The 6,464-nt window shown below is 33.2% G+C and overlaps 1 pseudogene; it reads right to left on the bottom strand.

Annotated features, from left to right (window-relative positions):
- Positions 1–1,005: 1,005 nt before the first annotated feature.
- LOC109679476 (olfactory receptor 8H1-like) lies at positions 1,006–1,929 on the bottom strand (annotated as a pseudogene).
- Between the last annotated feature and the right edge of the window lie 4,535 nt (positions 1,930–6,464).

The raw sequence follows: 6,464 nt of genomic DNA on the forward strand, positions 1-6,464 counted from the left end.
AGACACTACAAACCTAATTCATCATCACATCAATTTTTACTTTACAACTTTTTCCTATTAAAAATGTAAAAAAAGAGAGTCAAACAATGAATGCAAACATTTATTTTTAAATGATATTATAAACAAAAAGGCATGAGATGAAAGTGGTTTGCTAAAATTTGTGATTTGTCAGACAAGCACAGTTTTCAAATGTTTACCAGAAAACACATAAGAGGTATCACACAGCCAGTGGATTAACTTAGAATATTTACAATATTCCAGGTTCAAAGCACTGGAGGATTAGTCTTGATTTTGCTCGTATATTAAGAACGCATTCATTTCACAGCCATCATTAACAAAGAGATTGCAAAATGTCAAAGTCTTAAGTGAATGCAGAAAGTTGCAGATCAGTACGTAGGAAATGACAGAAACATTGTTTGTATTTGTTATATATAGATATGCAATCACAATTATTCACTTATAAGAACATATATAAAATTGTCTCCAATTGCCACATTGTTTCTCTTCTTTAATAAATGTCATTATTTTCCAAATTGCCTGAAACTTAGAATATACCACTTTCCTTTAACCTCATATAACTTCAATATTTTACTCTAAAAACAATTTTGGGAATATCTAATGGTTTCCCGTTTTATCTGTTTTTAAATGTGAATTCAATTCACAGAGTGATTTGAAAATTGTACAAATTTTGCAGCAATACCTCTCATCATTAACAACATTCTCTAAAAATTACAGTATGCATGCCACATCACATTTTGCACATTAGTTTGTTACACTTAAAACACATATTGACACCAAATATTTAAGAGATATTTCAAGACTTCCATTTGCCATTTGGAGTTCTAAAATCATAACTTTATATATGTCTAAGACTATGTTTTCATATGAATGGACAGCTCCAGACAAATATAACCAAAGGATTAATTTCTTTTTAGAAAGAGATCAAGGACATACCCAATATGAACAAAAGATGAGCTTAAATGTTTAGCATCACTGATATTTTAATTACCTGGAGCCCCCTCGCTTCTGCATGACTCTAATCAAAGCATTTTTTCACTTCTTTCTTTCTAAGACTATCAATAAGAAGATTCAGCATGGGGATCACAATGGTGTGACAAACAGAAGCCACTTGATCCTTTCCCAAGAGTAGGACTTCTTCAGTTTTAAATAAGTAAACATCACAGTGCCATAAAAGATGGTGACTTTCAGGAGATGGGAGGTACAAGGCTTTTTGCTTTTCTGAGATGAAACTAATTTTCAGGACAGTACACAGAACTGACACATAGGAAGCACATATTATGAGAAAGGACATGGTTAAGGTGGAACCAGCAAAAAGGATTATCATCCTTTCAACATCAAGTGTGTCCTCACAGGACAAGATTAAAATTGGGGATGTGTCACAGAAATTGTGATGGATTATATGAAAGTTGCAAAAATGTAATCTACTCATGAAAATCACATTGACAAAGGAAAAGTAATCCTATAGGACCCAGTGAGGAGGGTATGGCACGGTCTTGTGGACATAAGAACTGGATAGTGTAGAGGATTGGAGATGGCTGTGTAGCAATCGTAGGCCATTTAGGGGAGAAGAAAACATTCAGTAGCACTAAAGAGTACAAAAAAGAACATTTGTGTGAAGCAGCCAATGAATAAAGTAATCTTGTTGGAAGTCACTAAGTTGCCTAAGGTTTTAGGCGTGATGATATTTGAATAACAGAGGTCAAGATATGACAGGTGAGTGGGAAAAAAATACATCAGAATATGAAGCTGTACATCCAGGTGAATGATCAGTATCATCCCTACATTCCCCAGCACAGTGACCAGGTATATCAGGAGAAAGAGCACAGAGAGCACCAACTGGATCTCTTCAGACTCTGTCAGTTCCATCAGGATGAAGTCAGGCACATGTGTGTTGTTCCACATACTCATAGAGTACTCCTCTAAACTGTTCAGGAATCAAAGTCGAAACTCAGCTCAATGACTTTTAAAAGTCTTTTTGTTTATATAAATGGTCTTGTATTAATTTTTATAACTAATTCACTTTTACAAAAATTTGTAGTATAATTTAATTATTTCACACATAAACCAATTGCCAAATATAGATATAGGCATAAAGTGACCTTTAATTATTATATATTTGGTAAATTGTCAGAACTTTTATTAAGAGTGCAGTGGATTCCCACCCATCACAAAAATCAATCCATCAATCAGTAAATAAGTAAATATCACTTGGCAAAATGTTGTATGCTTCATAATTAGAATAGACTTGATTGTGTTCCAAATACATTCCTCCATTAACATGTTTAATTTACATGAAGTATAATACCACAGTACTACTATTGTTCACATATTCTAGATGTGGTAAAGTATAAAGAAATTTCAAATAAATTGAGGTCAGTGTGAATACATGCTGTCTGCAGGGTTTTCTGCTTTGATTCTGAACAGCATGATCACAATAATGTATGCCAGCTGATGACTACTTCTGTAAACCTGGGGAAAATTCTAGAGACATAATGAACAATGATAGAACGCAACTTTAATGTACCCATGTATTGTTTTAATATTTGCAATATAAGTTAACTCTAATTACAAATAAATTTGACTTACAAGGTACTTTAGTAGGGCGTATTATGAATATAGACCACATATGAGTCTTAATTTTGGAATGCATGATATTCTCATTTCTTAACCAACAAAAATCAATGTTTTCCATAGTATTCAAGGCATGAGCATTGCTTGTAGTCTCTGATTCCATCAGCTCTATATTTCTGATTGTACAAATATTGATAATTTTGGGTAAGAACCAAATGATACTTATAGCACTATTCAATAAAGCTGCTGTTTTATTTTACCTTACCAAAAGTCTTTTCATTTTACAATTTTAATAAGAATACTTACTGTGAGTCAAAGTTGGTGAAAAAACAAAGTTATTCTTGCATATCACATACCAAAAAAATTAATCAATATCCAATTGTTCTCCCAAATAGAATATGAAATCCATTTAAGTATTTGAAAAATTCTGTGCTGTATCTTTTGACTTCCTTTAAACAGTTTATTTTATGTTTTTGCACATTCATTTTTTTATCCTGTAATAAATTAAATCACTCTCTAAATTTTGTTTAGGTTGACCAAAGGGAAAGTTTAGCGGAAGTTATGTCTCAAAAGAAGCCCGAAGAGCTACTGTGAGTAAATCAGAGCAGTGTGTGCCTTGCTTCTTAGCTGGGAAAGTCCAGGGTGCCCCTTTTAATAGCCATGAGAATCCTGCAACAGTTCATCAATCTCAGGGACCAATTTCTAATGAAAGTTACTTGACATATTTTCAAGGACAAAGTTCAAGAACAAAATGAGAAAAGGATTTTCCTTTTCACATAGAACTTCCACAGTGAAGGATATGATCATTTAAACATCTGTTTTTAATGGCATAATTTTTAACAAATTTATTTTGAAACCTTACACCTAAGAATTTATAAACTTGTCAAGTATAATGTTGATGTAGTATACTCAGCAAAGCAAGCAATTTTAAACTAGTTTGGAGAAGAAATTTTCAGGGAAATAATTGCTTTATGATTGACATTATAAAGAATGGAATTTAAAATTTTTTCACATGAAAAATGTTATCTTCAAAAGTGTGATTCCATCCTGAATAAAATGTGTTCATTAAAAAATGACAGACTTCCAAAAACTCAATGAAAGCAATTACAACTTATTAACATGATAGCAGTTTCTCTTAATCGTTTCACTTCGTGCACATACACTTGTTTGGACATATACATGAACATACCATGCTTATTATTATACTGTATATTCAATATCTCATGTTCATATTGAGGGTTTAATTTTTAGAATATACCATAACCTCTGTTCTGTTAACATCTTGTAGGTATCACAATTTCACTTGTGTGGTGTTGGCTGGTGTCCCATCATTCAGTATGTAAACTGAGAGTTCACTAACTGATAAATTCATCTTTTTGGGCATCACGGGAAATGACAGATTCATTTTTCTGGTTTGATAGAGTTGCATGTTTCATTGCATACAATATTTGTACAATGTGGTTTGTTATCTTATTATATTTGATTTTTTATTAAATAAAATGACAGAAAAATGACAAAATCAACCCTGAGACTGGTAATCATTTTGTAATTAATTTAGTGACTAAAATCTCACTTCCTGTGAATATTAATAGGTTAAAAAATATTTAAAAGATTTAAATAATTTTATATATAATAATAAAGTTAAATTATTCTAGTTTTACCTAGTATTAGTCTCCCAAGATGAGGAAGCAAAAGGAAAATCTGAACAGATACATAGTAAAAATCATGAAAAGTTTCTTGAAAGTTTTGCGTTAAGTGATCATAAGATATTTTTCTACAGATATGTCTGCTCACACCCAAGAATTTTGGGAGATAATTTGTTTAGGTGGATAAAGAAGCTACTTTTTGTGAATTGTTTTGTTGGTGAGCTTTTGGAAGAAAAGTATTTTTTCTCACAATTTTATTTGTTGGTGAGGCAGTATAATCTATAGCTTTTAAATTCAACATCAAACTATGGAACAAAATGTAACCTTGAGGTTTAGGACAAATTTGCAGTTCTGTGTGATTATCTTGGTTATGAGGCAAGGTTTGGCAAATCTCCTTGAACAAGCTTTTCTTGTTCAGTTTTCCTCACATTTAAATCAATATTCATTAAATACACAGCAGTTTATGGCATCAAGACAATTCTCATATCAGCACTGTATCATAGCAAAAGTCAAAGAGTGAGAAGAGATTTTTAAATGTTCTTCAATTTAAACAAAAGTGTAGTTTAATTCCTAGATCACCACATTGTAAACCATGATGGTTTTATATCTTTCATGTCTCTCTTTCTCTCTGCTTTCATTTGTTTTTCCTACTTTCCTATTTGATGAATTATTTTTATTATTATCTTATATTTTCTTCTATCTTTGGCCAACTAGAGAAGGAAAAGTTTAATTGTTTGAAATTGATTTCACTCATATTGAATAGCATGTATTAGTTTTAAGAAATAATGTTTCACTTATACATTTTCATACATATAGATAATCTATATTGATCATATTCAACTCATCTCTCACTGTTGCCTTAACTTTCCCAAATAATCCCTCCCTTCCAATTTAAAATCCTTCTTGATATTTCATATGAAAGAAAACAGGCTTTTGTTTTTCTGAGTCTATTCTATTTTGTTAACCTGACAATCTGAAGGACCACCCATTTTCTGCAAACAACATGATTCTATTGTTCATAATTATCCATTATGGACATAAGCCACATTTTATCCACTCACCTCTATATGGGAATCTAGGGTGATTCCATGACTTAGCTACTGTGAATAGTATGGAAATAATATGGATAAAATGTATCAATATATGCTAACTTTGATTCCTTGATGTATTTACCATCCAACACACACAATATGGTCCTGGGGCTCCCTCCTGGTCCTCCTACATAAGCAGCAGTGGAAGGTGAGAGAGCCAAGTATCATCCCAAGGTATGAAGTCAAAAAATTCCCTTCCTATTTGGCAACACGTTGGTCAGACCACAGCCTCCATGCATGACATGGCATGGAGAGCAGCAAGGCCTCTCAGGGTATGTCATCAGAAGGAAACTCTCTCCACATAGGAAACCCCATTGTGTGACCACAGAATTTACCTTTCTTAAGAACCAGGGCTAGAAGAGAGTGACTAAGTGGATTGCCACCTGTATTTTAAGACTTAACTTGCTGCTTTCTGGCTCAAAAGACACACCAAGGATTTGGAAATAAAGCTCCAAAGAAAGGAGCAAACAACAGAAACAATCACAAAACCAAGTAGGTAGGGCAGTCCAAGTGTGCTTCTGCATCCTTTTTATACCTTTATTGGTGTCATTTTCAATTGACAAATTATAATCGCATTCATTCATGGGATGCAATATGATGTTTAAATGTACATTTACACAATCATGTTATTTAACATACTTATCACCTCAAAAAGACAAACCTCACTTGATTCCACTTGTGTAGAATATGAAGAAATTTAAATATCAGAAGAGGGTAGAATGATGGTTACAAGAGTCTGGTGGTAGCAAAAAGAAAGAGGGAAGTTGGAGGGAATTTTTGGGCAAAGGAAAAATGTTTCAGACTTAGAGTTCTCCAAGATTCACCCTTTGCAGCAGGGGGATCATAATCAAGAATAATGTCACGTATAGGTCTTAGTCACTAAGATTCCTTTTCATGTCTCCCTGAATTTTAAGTGGAGAGTGAGAGAACCTGTGGCTTTATGACTTTCATGATGTGTGGGATAGGCCAAGTATGGACTCAAACATCTTCAGGAGGGAGCCAGAAGGAAGTTCACCACACAGGATTCTAGTCGTAAAGGGATCTGGAAACAGGTTGGCCTTCCAAAGAATTCTGCATAGAGAAAAGTTGAACTAAAGGATGCCCAAAGCTGCCTGGTGACAAGAAGCTCTTCGAA

Source organism: Castor canadensis, chromosome 1 (genome assembly GCF_047511655.1).
Source record: "Castor canadensis chromosome 1, mCasCan1.hap1v2, whole genome shotgun sequence".
NCBI classification, from domain to species: Eukaryota; Metazoa; Chordata; class Mammalia; order Rodentia; family Castoridae; genus Castor; species Castor canadensis.